Below are 11,709 nucleotides of genomic sequence, written 5' to 3' on the forward strand. Positions count from 1 at the left end.
TGGATTATTTTCTGCAATCGGAGGAGTAACTGTCTCGTTACTCTCCGAGTGACGAGTGTCTGTTGAGTGTCTGCGTCTTTCTTCTCGGTACCCGTGTCCTTGTCTGACCTGATAAGTCTCTGTGTTGAGTTCTGTTGATAGTCGATTGGTTACCGACTGCTGGGGGGGTTACCGACTGCTGGGGGGGTTACCGACTGTTGAGATTCTGTTGATGCAGTCGATGTTATCGACTGCGATGAGTTCTGGCGGTCGCCTGTAGCTTGGCTCACTGGCCCAAGCGTCGAGGGGCTACGATGATGCACGACCACTCCCGAGCACTCACAACACTCGATGTATTGTCCTCTGGCGCTATGTTTACAATCCCGACTTAGCGGAATCAAAACAAAGAGTCACAATGGCTGTTGATTCACTGTTCTGTCCGTTTGATGGCCCGTGTGAACCCCGAAAGTTCGTTACACACGAGGCGTCCTTTTTCACTATTTCACAGGCACTTTTTTCACCTACACGAACCCACATCCGGCTCGAAGGACCAGTGTTTGGTGAGGAGCTAGGTTTAGGGTGGTTGTGGGTGTGTGATCAGAGGTGAGGCCGGAAAATGAATTCTAACACTGTTTCATAAAATCACAGTTTTATTGTGGGATCGAACCACGTCCTAAAATACTATATACACTTTATACACTTGTCACTCGATTTAGTTCGTTGAGATTCTCAAATGAATATATTGTCTAAATTGATAATTTACTGTTGAGTCAGTATTAAATGTCGTTGATAATTGTCTATCGATAATTGCAGTAACGATTAAATCTAACTCAAATTGTGAGGAACTGTACACGTTGAGAGACGCGTCGACACGCGCCTTCCGTTGATCCTACTCAAATGTTTCGATAATTCACTGCTGATGTACTTAATTCGTTGAGAAACTATAATACTTGTTAATTCACTAAATCTACGTTGATTTGACTCTAATGTTGATATTCTATATCATTTCTACTGAGTAGATGAACTGAACTAATAACTGATTTGATAATCTATTACATGGCTGTTGAACTGCCGAGCGATTACTCTGACGGACCTTTTCGTACTACTACCTTTCCGGGTGATTCGCTGACTCTTGACTGTTGACCCGAAGGGTCCCGATTGATTTCGAAGATTACCGACTTAATTCCCCGCTGAACTTATAGAATGATGACTATTTCAAACAATGTCTTTTGACATTTTCTCCTGAATCGACTCCTCATCGAGATAATTCAAGACCGATGAACAAAAAAATATACAAAGATAATGATATTAATTACTAATATTATCGAAATTAGTAGAATTATCAACAATAATTTATATTATTATTTCACTCCACTTCCTCGCCCTCCCGCCCCCCTGCCGCACCGTACCGCTCCAAAAATGAAAGGAAAAAAGTTCACAATAAATAATAATGTTATCGATAAATCATTATCAATGAATTGTATTTTTATTGTCATCCCCTCAATCCCCCTCCCACCAAATTATTATATTCAAGTACATCTCCTCCCCCCGCCGCCGCAGCCCATCGCTCCCCAGAAACTGAAGCGATAAAAAATATAATAAATATTATTACTATTTCTCCCCTCTTGCCCTTTCGGCCAAAGCCGCAGCGGTATTTATCTGAAAATTTGACATATCATGCGTCATCCTATTTTACCCACTGAGTCACAAACTAATCGTATTTCGGTGCCATCGCTAACCGAGGTCGCCCGGTCAACAGGGACAATGTCGATAATGAAGTGAGCGAAATGCCATCATTCATTACATTATTACATTATCAGTTAATTAAATCGACAAAAAATGAAGTAAAGGGTGATGATTGACATACATTGTTAATCTTTTAACATTTAAATATTATTTTTGAAGCTTCATTTCACCAATTTTCACGTTTTCTGGGCCTCGAAAAACAACCTCGCAACAACCCCGCAAGGATGGGGTTCCTTACTCGCCAGGGTCTCGAAATTAACACCTTGTAAAAAAAAAAAAAAAATTAACCCACCTTCTCGAGCGTACTTAAATTAAACAAAATATGTTAAATTTTGCTATAGGTTAAGGAAATGAATAAAATAATTTATCTTAGTTGTAAGGATTTTTCTGTAATATTATACGGGTTTCCTTCTACTATAAGATTGTTGTATCTTGTTAAGCAGTAAATAAATAAATAAATAAATAAATTGTGACGAGGCAACCTTTTTATTGTTTCATTATTTTTATACTCTTTATCGCCCCCAACTACACTGCCCCCTAATACTATATATTTGGCCACCGCTGGCTACCTTATCTTTCCCCCCACAACTACTCTAGTTCCCTCCCCACCTCACCCTTCCGTCCCCCTCGACCAGCAACGACGAGACCCCAGGATGGAGAACAGTTCCGGCCCTAGACTAAAAGTGGAACACCGGCACCCCAGGAAGAAACCCCGAAGAACGCCCCCTTCACCTCAGGCTCCCGGAAAGCGGATCACGATTCCGCTCCTGGCCGACCTCGATCTGCCCCCCTGCGAAGAAGACGTTGACGGGAAGGAAAGCCACTCGTCTCACGACTGCCTCAGTTAACGCGTCGTGTCAATTGTGCCCAGAGAACCATAGCAATGTAAAGAGGATTGTTGGAGGATCTTGGACCTCATCCCACATCGGAGAGATCAGCCGGGAGACCCTGAGGTGGAGAGGAGGCTCAGCATCCCCTGGAGAGGACCCCGAGAAGGCCCAGGTGTTAATTACCCCGGACAGTTCCCCAGCATCGAGAGGACCTGTGAGTACGAGTTATTTTCCCCTTTTCCCAGTCACTATCTCTGCAGTCTTATCTTCCCGTTCCGTCCCCCCAGCGGTGAGCCCACACTTTTGTTCTTCTCCCCCCAGTGAGATAATTATTGTAAGAGTCGAGACGCCCCTAGACACGACTAAACTCCCCCCTTCTTTATTGATTAGAGCCTTCCCGATATTGCGCGTGTTAGAGTCGCTTGGCCTTACCCTCCCCCTAGATCCGAGTCAAAAGGCCTCACCATCTGTATATAATTTGACTGGAAATATATCATTTCATTGAATTTACCCCCTCTTATTTGTTACGCTTATTTGACACCCCTAAAACCCTTTTCAGGATTTTTGCTCGTCAGATAACGCGGTCACAAAATATATATATATATATATATATAGATTTTTTTTTCACAAGTTAATCTGCATTTGCTGTTCCTTGCCCTCCTAGTTATAAGTGATTAATGATCATCGAATCTATACCCATAAATTTGAGACGATGAAAATGAATTAAATGATTTTGGATAGTGAAGTAAGCTGATAACATATATTGTTTCACTTCCGCCTTCAACATCTTGCATGACCAGGGCATTGGCTAATCATCCCTCAAGGTATCATTATGTAATTCAATTATAGGGAATCGAATACTCTATCATCACTAACATTTCATCATCAATTAATTCAAATAAATTACCATTTTTAATTAAATCGAAGGAATTTTTTAATCCTTTCTCTTGTGCTGTTGAGTCAAAAAGAAATTTCGAGCGTATCTCATTCATTCAAAAGGTAAGATATTTTGTGGAATAGCTCGCATAGAATCATTGATATCTCATTGGTAATAATTACTATCAACATAGACTGGCCACAAAAAAAAGTTGAGGATGGATCCTAATTCTCAAAGTTTACCTTTCAACTTCTTTTACTATTGGGTGAACCTCAGAATATCGAGCTAGAGTACTCCAAGAGGTATGCTAAACAGAGATTTGAGGAAAGTAAAACCATTCAAATTGACTGAGTGGAGCAGGTCGAGAAAGTGTCGAAGTAATGTGACGTTATTAGTCACATTCGTCAGAAAATACTTTACTACCGTGTGGCACATGATATTTTATGCCTCAGGGTGGAAAACCGCGATTTAACCGCGCGAATCGCGTTGTTTCCTCCCTAGAGGCATAAAAATTAGTGTTTCAAAGAATTCAACTAATGATCTCTTTTTCGTATTTCATTATTATGATTTTTTATACAGAAATTGATCATTAAAATTGCATGAGATTACAGTTGAGGAAAAATTACATGAGACTATAATGTCTTACTCTGTTATCTTATTGGATAATTTTCTCTTAAAATATACTTATTCAGACTGTATTGTGACTTTCTCATCAAATTCAATACGTCCATGTAAACTTATTTGTGATCCATTATATACACTCTATTCAAACTCGTCGAATTCGTCGTCATCATAGACACCAAACCAGACGCTGAAGGTATTCTCTCTTTTCGCGATCACATTTTTTATGTATATAAGCTGTTGAAAAATATTATTCCATTATCATTAGTCAAATTTAATTTTTTTCAGTTATAACCCATCAATTGTCGCGCAATGTGAGATTTTCATCATAATAGTACATTACAGTACATGGGCATAAATTTCGTTTTCAACGAATGTGAAGTTTACAGGCCAAGCCGAAGGCGAGGTCTGTACTCACATTTGTTGGAAACGTAATTTATTACCGAGTGCTCTATAATATTTTATATCAAGTCGTGCAGAAGTCGAGTTTTGAGCAGGCTGCGCGAAGCGCAGTGTGCGATAAACTCGACTTATTGCACGGCGCGACATAAAATTTTGAACGTTATGTGCAGAAATCTAGGTTTATGGTCCAGTCTCCAAACCAATAATGGGTAAATTAGTACTTACCAAGTAAGAGATGGCTATCTCTCTCTATCTTATGCCAGGGTATTTGATTGAGTTAGCTTCACTCTATGGATGAAAACCGGTAGCAATATCGCGCGACTACTGATAGATTGATTTGATATCAGGCCAACTCACTTTATGGAATGGATTGTCGTACAGTAATTCCACGATCTTCTTCTCATCGTAGATTTTCACTTTATAATATTTCCGAGATGTGTCATGATGTCCGTTGAAAATGATCAAAGGGAGAAATATCCGACCATTAACTCTGCGCAATCCCACCTCACTCATTACTAGGCCTGCCACACTATTCGAATTTTTTTTTTATTATTTGATTTTTTGTACATTTCCATCGCAAAGTAACATTCCGGTCAGAAAATAGCTTGGGTAGTTTATCATGATTCATTTTCATAATGATGTGGTATCCAATTGTAGGAGGAAAACATTTTTTTTTTAATTTTTTTTATTTTCACTATTTAGCGTGTTGTGAAAGATTATCTCTAAGCTAGGGAGGTTAAATCAAGGACTCTTGCACACGCATGGGTGAGTGAGGATGTGAAAACCTATATTTATATATGTAATCCAACATCAACTCACATTTTCGGAACTCCTTCTCCAATATTTTTCATTAAATTTGGATATTGCAGATTTATATTCATGTCGAGATTATCCATTTCGTTATAGGTTTCATTTGTCAGTTGTTTTACGTTTCGTTGAACTCGAATCAGATGACAATAACACCCTTTTTCTCAATGGTGTGAGAAAGAGAGCGGTGGAAGGAATAGCCTTTTGTTACCAATAAGACGGCGCACGAGACCGAGACGAGACCACTCGAAAGTATTAGAGAAGAGACCGAAACGAGACAAAGACGAGACCAACGAAAATCATTCTGGCATTGTTTGACCGGGAAATACAATAAAATCAATGTCTCCATCGTAGAAAATATTTTCATTAGATTCTCTCTGTGGATTAAACAATCGAAGAAAATTAGGCAAATGTTTATGAGTTATATCACTATTAAAAAATTTTGTTTGAAATTTCACGTACACTTTCGTCAAAATTTCATCATATTTAATTTCCACAGAAATTTCAAAGAATTTCGTCATTGAAAATTCAGGATTGCGTTGAAAAATCAAAGAAAAGTGGAAATTTCAGTTCCATATTTCCCTGAAAATAAATAGGAATCTAAAAAATTGCGTTGAATATATTTCTGAATTTTCAAAACAGTGACACTGAATACGATTTGAGGGGATAAAAACCATGAAGTTTAAGATTTCTCTGGAAATTCAGTGTAATTCGGAACTGAATTTTCAGACTCCATTGGAAATTTGAATGCATCGAGGAATTCTCGTCTTCATGCTGCTTAAAATGGAGGAATTTCACTTAATTTTCAGTGAAACAGGAAAATTCATCACTCTTTCACCCTGGAATCCAATTCAGTGTCACTGTCCTGAAAATTAGTAGTCAACTGTCCATGAAATTTAGTTTTTTTTCTAACAGTGCTTTTATTATTGGTATTTCTTTTGCCATAGATCTTCCTCTCTCCATTCCATAGGAGAAATAAATAATAATTTCACGTCTATACGCTTGACACGAAGTACAATCGCTCAAGAGAGTCTAGTTGACGATCACATCAACCAGTAAGCTCTAAATTTATATCAATTTTTCATGAAACCTTTTCTTGGCGATGCATTACACTGTGGGTCTGCACGTACCCGAAACTGCGGGTTAGGGTCGAGTTGGGTTTTCTGAACGAGTTCGGGTCGTGTTCTCGTACTCAGTGGGAATTCGATAGAGATGAAAAACCCGCAGGCTATCGAGTTTTCGAGTTGTCGACATCAGTTTGAGATACGCAAACAATCAAGTACTCATTATCAACGAATTTTTTAATTGTTCCATGGAGGAACCAATATGAGTCATCACAATTATATTCGAGCAGTTACGAGGCAAAAAAAAAATATATTGGTCAGTGTTCCAATCACTTTTCCATCAAAACTAGAAATATTTGTCGAGAACTTGAAACAACCGAACACCCGGAGACTATTCGGCTGATCCGAAAATGTCGAGTAACCCGCGTTTAAAAATTTATAGAGTCGATCGACTACTCGAGCCGAACTCGACTCGACATCGGGTTATTCGAAATTATGTATATATCGATGTTATCTACAGTCGAATTGAGAATCATTACATTCTATCTGAGAGCGTTCTGTAAAGTACAATTACTCGAGACGATTTTATCGCCGGTTCCTGTAACTAGTATACTCTTAAGGTATATCAATAATGAAAGGAATGAATAATTTATTGATAACACATGCTTTGTCATTCACTAGGTTTCATAAAACTTAGATCCCCTCATTCCATGAGTGAGATGAACATTTCTCGTCTACACGCTTGACACGAAGTACAATTGCTCAAGAGAGACCGGTTGACGATCACATCAACCAGTAAACTCTAAATGTATGAATTTTCCGTGAAACCTTTCCTTGACAATGCATTACTCCGTTTCATGAATTTAGATAGCACACAATCAATTAAGAATTCATCGAGTGGGAGAGAATTGCAGCCCATCGATTTTTCCTCTACAAAATCTAACGCTTATCCCAAAAAACCATTGCAATACATTCAAGTACTACTGAAGGTAATGTTGTTTATCAAATTATGTATGGAAGAATATTATTTATACAGTATATGACGATGAATTTTTGTGTATATATCGATGTTATATACAGTCGAATTGAGAATCATTCCATTCTATCTGAGAGCCTTCTGTGAAGTATACTTGCCCGAGACGATTCTATCGCCGGTTACCACAACTAGTGTATTCTCAAGGTATATCAATAATCCATAGAATCCATAATTTCTTGATAACACATGCTTTATCATTCACTAGGTTTAACAAACTTAGATCCCCTCATTCCATGAGTGAAATGAACATTTCTCGTTTATACGCTTGACACGAAGTACAATCGCTCAAGACAGTCTGGTTGACGATCACATCAACCAGTAAGCTCTAATGGCATATCAATTTTTCATAAAACCTTCCTCTGACAATGAATTACTCCGTTTCATGAATTTAGATAGCATACAATCAATTAACAATTCATCGAATGGAGAAGAATTGCAGCCCATCGATTTTTTCTCGACAAAATCCAACGCTTATCCCCAAAAACCCTTCGAATATATACAAGTACCGCTGAAGGTAATGTTACTTATCTAATTCTATAAGAAAAAACTTTATTTATGAAGTACATGACGATGAATTTTTATGTACATATTGATGTTATATTCAGTCGAATTGAGAATCATTCCATTCTCTCGGAGAGGCTTCTGTGAACTACAATTTGCCGATACGATTCAATCGCCGGTTCCCACAACTAGTGTTCTCTGAAGGTATCTCAATAATCCATAGAACCCATGATTTCGTGATAACACATGCTCTATCATTGACTCGGTTTGATAAACTTAGATACCATACGATCAATTTCTTGATTGGAGCAGAATAATACTCCTTCGATTGGGCCGTCATAGAAGTTATCGCTGATCTCAGGAGACGTCCAGAATATACCTCATTAGCTTTTGAGGTAAATTTGATTTATTAAATTGTGTAAAAAGCAATATGTGTACGTCCACGTTGAAAGGGAAAACTCTGTGGCATGTAGTTTCAGTTTATTCGCGTTATTCGCTTTACAACCATAGTTAAACACATGTTAAATACATTTCATGATACAAGTGGAAGAAAGGCACTTTTTTGCACGCTTTGCACGCAAAACATGCCCTTCTTTCACCAGCATCATAAAATTTTGTGCGACAGACGTGAAAAAAATACTTCTTGATGAGTGTGATGACAGCCTTCGCCTCCGGCTCGTCCTGTAACACTCACACTCATTGATAACTTCTTTTATTTACTTGTATCGTATACTATTGGTCCACGAAAGAGGGCACAGCTGAATATGATGAATGGAAAACCGAGCATGAAAAATCGTGTTCAGCGAATCACGAAGGATCCTCTGGAAAGATGGAAGTGGGTGAAATGACAGAGATGTTCAAACGATCGGTGGAACGTTCGAAAGTAATTTACGCCAATTACATTGGAGATGGTGACTCGAAAACTTACAAGGGAGTGAATGGTGCTAAACCGTATGGATATACAGTGCAAATAATAAAAAAGGAGTGTATTGGATATGTAGAGAAATGAATGGGGAAGCGTCTCCGCAATTTGGTTGAAGAATGCAAGCACCTCAAAGGACGTAATAAGTTGACCGGGAAAATGATAGATAAATTATCACGTTATTATGGTTTGGCAATTCGATGAAACACAGACTCTGCAAAGAATATGAAAACCGCTATTTGGGCTACGTTTTATCATTACACATCAACTGATGAAAATCCGCTATATGAAAATTGCCCAAAAGGTCCCGACTCATGGTGCACTCGGCAAGTAGCAAATGCGAAGAACAATTTGGATATCTATTCACATGACTATATGTCTCTTCCCATCGATGTTTTGGGAGCAATTAAATCGATATACGTAGATCTGAGCGACGATATTCTATTGGAACGTTGTGTAGGAGGATATACGCAGAATAATAATGAAAGTCTCCACAATTTGATATGAAAGATTTCTCCTAAAGAGATAAACGGTGGAAAAGCTTCAGTCGAAATTGCCGCGTATATTGCAACTTGTGTATTTAATGAAGGCACTGGATCTTTATTAAGAATAATGCAGGAAATGGATTTTTGGCTGGAATAAATGCGTATAATTGGGCTTCGATGAAGAATGACAGGCGGCGTAGGTCGGCTGAACGCGCAGCAGAAAATGCATCAAAAGAAACACGCACTCAAAGGAAAAACCCAAGGCAAAAAGACGATTTTTACGGCCCGGGAATAGATGAAGATCTATTCCCGGGCCGTACACCGTTCTATCTGTGAGTATTGTGATGTACCTTTTTCACCTGTAATAATATTTAAATCTTTCAAAAGGGCCCGACCGGTAATCCTCAAGGCTAATGCTCTTTCGCCTCTGCGTGACGCACAGTGGCAAAACTTTGCACGTCGTTTCTCTAAAACTGAATTTTCCAAAATGGTACCAATGATTTCTCGGATATCATTCAACCGATTTTGCTGAAATTTTGCACTGGGCAATTTTGTATCATTCTCTTGTATGTAGCGCATTTTTTTTCACTGTGTTGTTTTTTTTTTCAAATAATGGCGAAAAAGGGTTGAAATTATAGTCTTCAAACGCTCGGGAAAATTTAAAAACTCATATCTCTCATGAAAATTGTTGATATTTTTTACGCATGCGTCACAAGTTCAATCAATATTGTAGCCTTTATAAGTTATGAATGATAATTTTGTTCCAGGAAAAATTAATGAACAAATTATGATGGCACGGCAGACGCTATTGGCAAATGACTGATTCTATTCAAGACACTCCAACGTGCAAATGGCTTGGAATATTTCGATTTTTTTTGTCAATATTCTATAAGATATGCTGTTCCCAAAACAATCAATATTTTCAATGTTAATAAATAAATTACATTTAAAAAAAATTATGAAAATAACCCTTTCTGGGTGCCCTCTAGCTGTATGTTGCCCCTTAAGCAAGATTGCGAGATTGGATTGAATATTTTTGTATTCAATGAATTTACCAAACAAAAAATTTTTTTATATGATTACCCTGAACGGTGGATAATTTGGCTCGTGGGTCGATGAACAACGCAGCTAATTGTGCGTCAACTCGTGAACTGCAGGACACATGAACATCGATATTTCGAACGTACATTGCGGTCCACGGATCCAATTCCCGGACCACGCCTGGCTAAGAGTCGTTTACTGTATAAAAAACTGCTTACAATTGGTTCTTGTTGTTTTGATAATATTCCACTTACAACATATATACAATTTGGACTAGCGTATATATACTTATACATAAAGTTGAATGTTCGTAGATAAGATTTGAAGAAATTCAAATTTTTGAAACGTCATTTTTAATTACATTGAAAAATGAAAAATGTCGATTTATCATTTTTGTTTTTCATAAAAGTTTGTTTATTTACTGCCCATTGTCGGTTGTTTTAACAGCTTTTACAAAATTTGATGAGAGCGCACAATTTATTTTGTGGCCGATCGTCGTCGAGTCCCTGAGCTATAATATATTTTATTTTAAATAAAGAGGACAGACGATTGTGATTGTCTCATTATAATTCTCATCAATATTTTTGTATGTTTTAACACGGATGTCTCTCAGGCATATATAATATTATTATAAACAATAACTTTTAACAATTTTTTGTTCCATTGGACGAGCTCAGAGTAGGTGAGACTACCANGTCCCTGAGCTATAATATATTTTAGTTTAAATAAAGAGGACAGATGATGATTGTGATTGTCACATTATAATTCTCATCAATATTTTTGTATGTTTTAACACGGATGTGTCTCTCAGGCAAATATAATATTATTATAAACAATAACTTTTAACAATTTTTTTTGTTCCATTTGACGACCTCAGAGTAGGTGAGACTACCCGCTGAATTTAAGCATATTACTAAGCGGAGGAAAAGAAACTAACTAGGATTTCCTTAGTAGCGGCGAGCGAACAGGAAGAAGCCCAGCACTGAATCCCACGATTATGTGATTGGGAAATGTAGTGTTTGGGAGGATCCATTTATCCCGTGGTGTTATATTGTGTCCAAGTCCATCTTGAATGGGGCCATTTACCCATAGAGGGTACCAGGCCCGTAGTGACCGAGATACATTTCGGGAGGATTTCTCCTTAGAGTCGGGTTGCTTGAGAGTGCAGGTCTAAGTGGGTGGTAATCTCCATCTAAGGCTAAATATGACCACGAGACCGATAGCGAACAAGTATCGTGAGGGAAAGTAGAAAAGAACTTTGAAGAGAGAGTTCAACAGTACGTGAAACCGTTCAGGGGTAAACCTGAGAAACCTAAAAGATCGAATGGGGAGATTAATCGTCAGCTCATTTTGTATATATATGAGTTATGATATGGGTATTTTCAGGACCANATTAAG

At 37.9% G+C, this 11,709-nt stretch overlaps 1 pseudogene; it reads left to right on the top strand.

Annotated features, from left to right (window-relative positions):
* The first annotated feature begins 10,350 nt into the window (after positions 1-10,350).
* LOC114841521 lies at positions 10,351-10,505 on the top strand (annotated as a pseudogene).
* The last annotated feature ends 1,204 nt before the right edge of the window (positions 10,506-11,709 follow it).

This window comes from Diachasma alloeum, unplaced genomic scaffold, assembly GCF_001412515.2.
Source record: "Diachasma alloeum isolate Michigan unplaced genomic scaffold, Dall2.0 Dall_scaffold_00650, whole genome shotgun sequence".
NCBI lineage: Eukaryota > Metazoa > Arthropoda > Insecta > Hymenoptera > Braconidae > Diachasma > Diachasma alloeum.